Source organism: Mus caroli, chromosome 14 (assembly GCF_900094665.2).
Source record: "Mus caroli chromosome 14, CAROLI_EIJ_v1.1, whole genome shotgun sequence".
Classification (NCBI taxonomy): Eukaryota; Metazoa; Chordata; class Mammalia; order Rodentia; family Muridae; genus Mus; species Mus caroli.
Window position 1 is genome coordinate 45,845,525 of NC_034583.1, and position 6,410 is coordinate 45,851,934.

Genomic DNA, 6,410 nt, shown 5'->3' on the forward strand with positions numbered 1-6,410 from the left:
GAAAGAGGGAAAAAGGGAGGGGGGGAGGGAAGAAAGAAAGAAAGAAAGAAAGAAAGAAAGAAAGAAAGAAAGAAAGAAAGAAAGAAAGAAAGAAAGAAAGAAAGAAAGAAAGAACAATACTGTCTCTCTGATTCCCCTGGCTGGCTAGGCTCCAGGGTGGGTCCTTGAATTTGCCCCCCAGGCAGCCCAGGGTTACTACCCTAACATCAGCATCAGAACCGCCCCTTCACTACCCCTAGGTTAGTTAGAGTAAGGAGAATTCACAGATACTTGTTCTTTCCCATGTCGGTGCATTTATGGGAAAGAGTGTGGTTATCACTTACCGACTTGGCAGAGCACTTACCTAGCAAACCCAGGACCCTGGGTTCCGGCTCTTAACAGCCTGTGCAGGTGGAAATCTGCGAAGTTTAGGGCTAGACATGGTCATTCAAACTCAGCGTTATGGGTGTGGAGGCTGAAAGATCTGGAGTTCAAGGCCAGCCTCAATACATAGTGAATCTGAGGTTAGTCTGGACTGCAAAGAACCTGTTTCCAAAAAAAAAAAAAAAAAAGGATAGAATAGAAAAGATGAAGGAAAAACTGAAAGGAGGGAGGACAGGAGAGACAGTTCTGTGGGTGAAATGGCTAAGCAGCTAAGAATGGTGGCTGCACACACAGCAAGACCTGCGTTCTAGTCCCAGCTCCATGGTAAAAAGCTACTGTGGGTGGAGACAGATTGCTGACTCTTGCTGGCTGCAAGCCTAACTCCAAATAGGGTGAGAGACCTTGTCTCAAGGGAATATACCCTGCATCCTCTGATGCCTGTTGTGCACTGGCACAAGCACCGCCCCCGGGCCACACAGAAACACACACACACTCATACATACACACACACTCATACACCACCCTCAACATACATGTACACCAGAAATAAAATTGTCTTTGTTTAGCTAATGGAAAAACTAAAAGGCCCACACCTAACGCTCTTTCCTGGAGACCCTCATCTAGATGAGCCCATCCCCCTCCACCGGCGGACTCACCTTTGCCCCTCTCCCACGCTTCCTCCCCAGCTACTCTCATTTCACTGGAGCCCCGTCCCGCACCTCTCTCTTTTGTTGGGTCTTCCTCTTGGTCTGTGGCGCTAAAATATCGACCACTCAAGACCCAACCTAGTCACAATTACCCGGCTTGCCCTCGAATGGGCAAGCGCTTACCAGGGCTGGGCTCTTCCCTTTTATCTAAGAAGCTCGAGAATAAGGAACTGTGGTGAATGAGAGCGAAGGAAGCAAAGGTCTGAGATCACAGAGACCCTGCGAGCTGACCCCGGGCCCGGCCCCGCGCCTGCTCAACGAGTCCCCGGGGAATGAAAATGACTGCGGATACCCTTAGAGACGTGTCCTCTGCCCCAGGCACACTCAGCTTCCTCTTCCCTCCCTCCCAGTCCTGCCCGAGCTGTCAGCCAGACGCAGTCTGACCAAAACTTCCAACCCTAGACAGTCCAACCAGCCGAAGAGCTGGCTGAAGCTCGGGAGAAACCCAGGCCGGGAAGCCCCGGGGGCAGCGGGAGACAGGGGCGGTGCCTGCTTGCAGCCGGGGGGAGGGGTCCCCGAACTTTATCTCTGCCTACCTCTGTGTTCTGACTCTCCGCCCCCTCGGGGAAGCTGTTGCATCAGATTCTAGGTCCCAAATTAAAGAAAGTGACCACGGTGCCCCGAAGGTGTCCTGAGTAGTCGCCAGGAGGCAGCACTTAACCAAAAATAGCGGCTGCAAGGGAGACACGAAAACTGAACTTGCACAGTGAACCTTTCATCAAGCCCAAGCAGAGGCAAAAGGGAACTCTGAACTTGGCAAGCTGGCACACGCTTGTATTTCCAGCACTTAGGAGGTGAAGACAAGAGGGTCAGAAGTTCAAAGTCATTTTCGGCTACATTGCAAAGTTGAAGGCCATCCATTCTCAAAAAAGAAAAGGAAGGATTTTCTTTGTTATTTATTTATTTATTTATTTCATGTATGTGGGTACACTGTCACTGTCTTCAGACACACCAGAAGAGGGCATCAGATCCCATTACAGATGGTTGTGAGTCACCACGTGGTTGCTGGGAATTGAACTCAGGACCTCTGGAAGAGCAGTCAGCGCTCCTCACCCGGTTCTTTTTTTTTTTTTTTAATTTATTTATTTATTATATGTAAGTACATTGTAGCTAGAGGACATCAGATCTCATTACGGGTGGTTGTGAGCCACCATGTGGTTGCTGGGATTTGAACTTACTTTTTAAAGGATCTGGAACACAGCAAATGCGGGAAGCCTGGAGTCCTAGTACTTTCGAGGCTGAGCCAGGAGGACCCTGTACTGGAGCCCAGCATGAACTACTGTGCAAACCTCTGTCTCAGGAAATAGAAAACAAAAGAATATAGATATGCTTTGTATAGGTTCCTGCTAAACAGAGGTTTGTAAATCATATTTCTTGCATAATCCAGCCTTGGCTTTTTTGAGGGAAAGAGTGGGGTCTAGCTTAGTAAGTCCTCATTGTAGACCAGACTGGCCTCAAGGTGACAGTGATTCACTTCCTTTTGCCTCCTGAGTGCTGGGATCAAAGATGTGGGCCTCCATGCCTGCCTCTGGCAAATTTTTTATAGCCAAGATTGCCTACCCACCTTTAAGACAAACCAGGTGAAAAGGCACACACTGTTAAGAGATATCACAGTTGGGGCCAAAGGCTCGGCTGTTTAGAGCGTGTACTGCTCTTGCAGAGGACCAGGGTTCATTTCCCAGCATCCAGATGCTGGCTCACAAATGCCTGTAACTCCAATTCAAGAGGATCCAATACCTTCTTCTAATGTCCAAGGGCTCAGGCAGGAAGATGGCAAACATACATGCACTCAGGCACATGCACACACACACATAGTAGATGTTTAGAATAAATAACAAAAACAGATGTTCCAGATGGCACATGCCTTTAACCCCAGAATCTGGGAGGCAGAGGCAGAATCACGATGGGTAGTCGAGAAAGAAGGAAGCCTCAAGGCCATAACTGACCCGGCTTGAAGCTGGGCCATTTAGTGGAGCTGATCTGATCTACTACTGATTTGACAGAAATTTGATAGCTCTGAAAAAGAAGAGGGACACACACACACACATATTTCAACAGACAGTTTAAAAATAAGTAGCCATGACAGCACTAGCTTGTAAGCACTCTGGAGGCTGAGGTAAGAAGGCATCTGGAAGTTCAAGGTCAGCCTATCTACATAACTGTCTCAAAAGTGGGGCATCTGGAGAGATGGCTGACCCTTGCCCTCACCCTCTCACTACCATGATCTTCATTATTGCCATTGATGGCAAGCTTTTGTACTCTGAGTACTTGAGGGAAAGATGTGGTTACAAAGCCTTCTCTCACAGAATCAGTTCAGGGTTCACGGTCAAGGCTGCAAGTTCCTGTGCCATACATCAGCATCTGGCCCGTCGAAAATGCTGAACCAAACACAAACACTTCCCAGCTTCTCACCTGTACCTCCTGAGTGCCTGGATGGTTCTCTGGCAAGACTGCAATCTTCGGGAAGGTGAAAGTGAGCATTGCTGAAGCCATGGAGTGCTTTCAGACCAGGAACAGCAAGGCCAGCATGACGCTCACCATTGCTCGCTGTGAACAGTTCTGATACTCTGGCCTGTATGAATCTGAAGCAGCAGACTGTTCCTCATGACATCACCCTCCAGCCCATCTGCGCACAGATCTCCGTGATCTCTGAGCTCTTGATGCATCCAGTCCTCTGGTTTTCATATTCTCCTCCAAGTCTAACTGAATGGCAAAGTTAAATTTCTGATTATGAATGAATGAATGAATGAATGAATAAATAAATAAATCGGTAGCAAAAAAGGCATTGAATTTCCCAAAGCAATGCTCTTGAGCAAAAGTAATGGCGTCTAGACTTATGGAACAGAGATGTATTCAGGTAACATTGAGGGGAACATGAGTGTGTAATAAAATGCCAAAGCTATATGTTTTATACATGGGACCTCATGACCACGAAAGGCAAAGAAGTCTAGGAGAGGAAACGGGAATCTCAAACTCAGTATTCTATGGCTCTCGGTTCCCTTGTTCTCAGATGAAGTGCAGAACGTATTCAGTGTGACAAGACAGAGCCACTTTCCTGTAGTTGGCAAAGCCGGATAAGTCATTCAAGAGGGCTGTGCAGATGCCAGGCTCGACTGTTCCATAAAGTTCAAAGGCTGGTGGACTAGAGAGATGGCTCAGCAGTTAAGGATACTCACTGTTCTTGCAGAAGACCCAGGTTCAATTCCTAGCACTCAGGTGGCAATTCAAAACCGCCTGTAACTCCAGTTCCAGGGGATCTGGTGACCTCTTCTGACCTCCAAGAGCTCCTGCCCACATATGGTGCACACACACACACTCAGATGCACACATATGGTGCACACATGCACACTCAGATGCACACATTAAAGGCATGAGCCACCACCTCCCAGCTGCAGTCTATTTATAACCCATAGCTTGCACCTCTGCTACATCAAATTAACCAGGTCAAAGCGGGACTTGCCTTTCTCTTCCCAGATTGTCCAGTTCTCATCAAACTCCCTGTCCTGTCCCCACCCCCAAATCCCCCAGTTCTTGCTCTGTTGAATGACTTTTGTTGTTTTGTTTGGCAGGATATCACTGTGCAGACTTGGCTGGCCTGGAACTCACTACATAGACCAAGCTGGCCTCAAATTCCTAGCGATCTGCCTGCCTCTGCCTGCCAAGACCTGCAAGTAAAAGCTATTGCTACCACTCCAGGCACACATGCCTACTTTTGCATGTTTTATTGTCCATGTTTTATTCCCCAAAAGACACTTCTATCACTTTGAATGATCTTCCCAACTGATGGTATTCTGTGAGCTACCAAGAGACGGGAGAGCTGCTGACCTGATTCCCTTACATAGCAAAGGTGGTAGTATAAGGCTATCATCTTGCTTGTTACTGCAGAACGTTGAGTCTTACCCTATTCTTCAAGCTTTTAGGGTATATTTGATCTCTCAGCTGAAAACTATGGGATTCTAGTGCTGTCTTGGGGCTAGAGGCTTAGCAACATGCATTTGGAAACAGTGGCACTTTCTCTATTCTGACACTTCCAGTAAAAAAAAAAAAAAAGTAACTCCATTCATTTTGTGCAAGTGTTTTTGTGTGTGTGTGTGTGTGTGTGTGTGTGTGTGTGTGTGTGTGTGTGTTCTGCTAGAGATCAAACTGGGGCCTCACACATGGCAAATATACATCCTACTACTGGGCCTTCTACTCCAATGGCCACATTTGCTTCAATCTTAAAGTCTTAAAAACTTCAAGAAAAGTATACAGAGCTATCTAATCTCCTTTGTAGGTTTAGTAAGAAAAGCATATGAAATTATTTGTGTAGAAGTGGCTTTAAAGATTTGTGTTCATTTTAATTGTGTGTGTGTGTACACATTTGAGTATAGGTGCTCTCGGAGGCTAGATAGGTCGGATTCCGTGAAGCAAGAGTGACAGGTGATTCTGAGACTCAAACTTGGTCCTTTGCAAGAGCAGCAGAAATGTCTTTGAAAAACAAACGTAAAGAAGGGGCTGTCGAAGCAACTCACGGTTGAAAGCCCCCTTGTAGAAGTTAGATTGATTCCCAGCACCCATGTGATCTGTAACTCCAGTTCCAGGGGAATCTCATGTCTTCCTCTGGCTTCCATGGTCACTAGGCATATACATGGTACATGGACATACATATAGGCAAAACACCAATACACATAAATCTTTAGAAAAGAAGAACAAGTGTGTGGTGCTGAGGGGTAGAGACCCTTCCTAGCGTATTCAAGACCCCAGAGCACAAAAACAAAAACAAAACAAAACTAACAGGCCTCAACTCCTAGTTATTTGGGAGATGAGGCAGACCACCTTGAAACAAAGTTCAAGGCCAGTTTAAGCAACTTGAGTGAGTCTCTTGACTCAAGTTTAAAAAATAAAGGATGGGGTCAGGCATGCTGGCTCTCACATATAGTCTCAGCATGCAGAAGGAGGTTCGGGCTAAGATATAACTGCAAATTTGAAGCCAACCTATATCATACAATGACCTCTAAGCTAGCCTAGGCTACTGAGACCCCATCTCAAAAAAGGGGGAGGGTTTATGTCATAGTAGTACTCTTATAAACTTCGTGGTATGTTTTGTTTTAATTTTCCAGACAGGGTTTCTGTATCACAGGCTTGTCTGGAACTCATCCCTTACTCCCACCTCCCAAGTGCATGCGGTCTCCAGGCCCTGCTCTCCCTTGTTTTATTTTGAGTGGGGGAGGAGGGATGCAATCTGCGGCATCTAGTTAATTTCCTTTTGTTCTTCGTCTGGTCTTTTTAGGTCAGTCCCACCCTGCATCATTTTGTTATCGGTTTGGTTTTTTTAAAAAAGATGTATTTATTATGTATACA

The 6,410-nt window shown here is 46.4% G+C and overlaps 1 protein-coding gene across 2 annotated transcripts in view; it reads right to left on the minus strand.

Moving 5' to 3' along the window:
- Slc7a7 (solute carrier family 7 member 7) overlaps positions 1-1,426 on the minus strand; it is a 48,111-nt gene extending 46,685 nt beyond the window's left edge. For both annotated transcript variants that reach the window (XM_021181364.2, XM_021181363.2), the window contains exons 1-2: positions 1,363-1,426; positions 344-525 (exon numbers count right to left, since the gene is read on the minus strand). The gene's annotated coding sequence lies outside the window, so the exon portion shown is untranslated. The remainder of the gene's footprint in view (positions 1-343; positions 526-1,362) is intronic.
- Between the last annotated feature and the right edge of the window lie 4,984 nt (positions 1,427-6,410).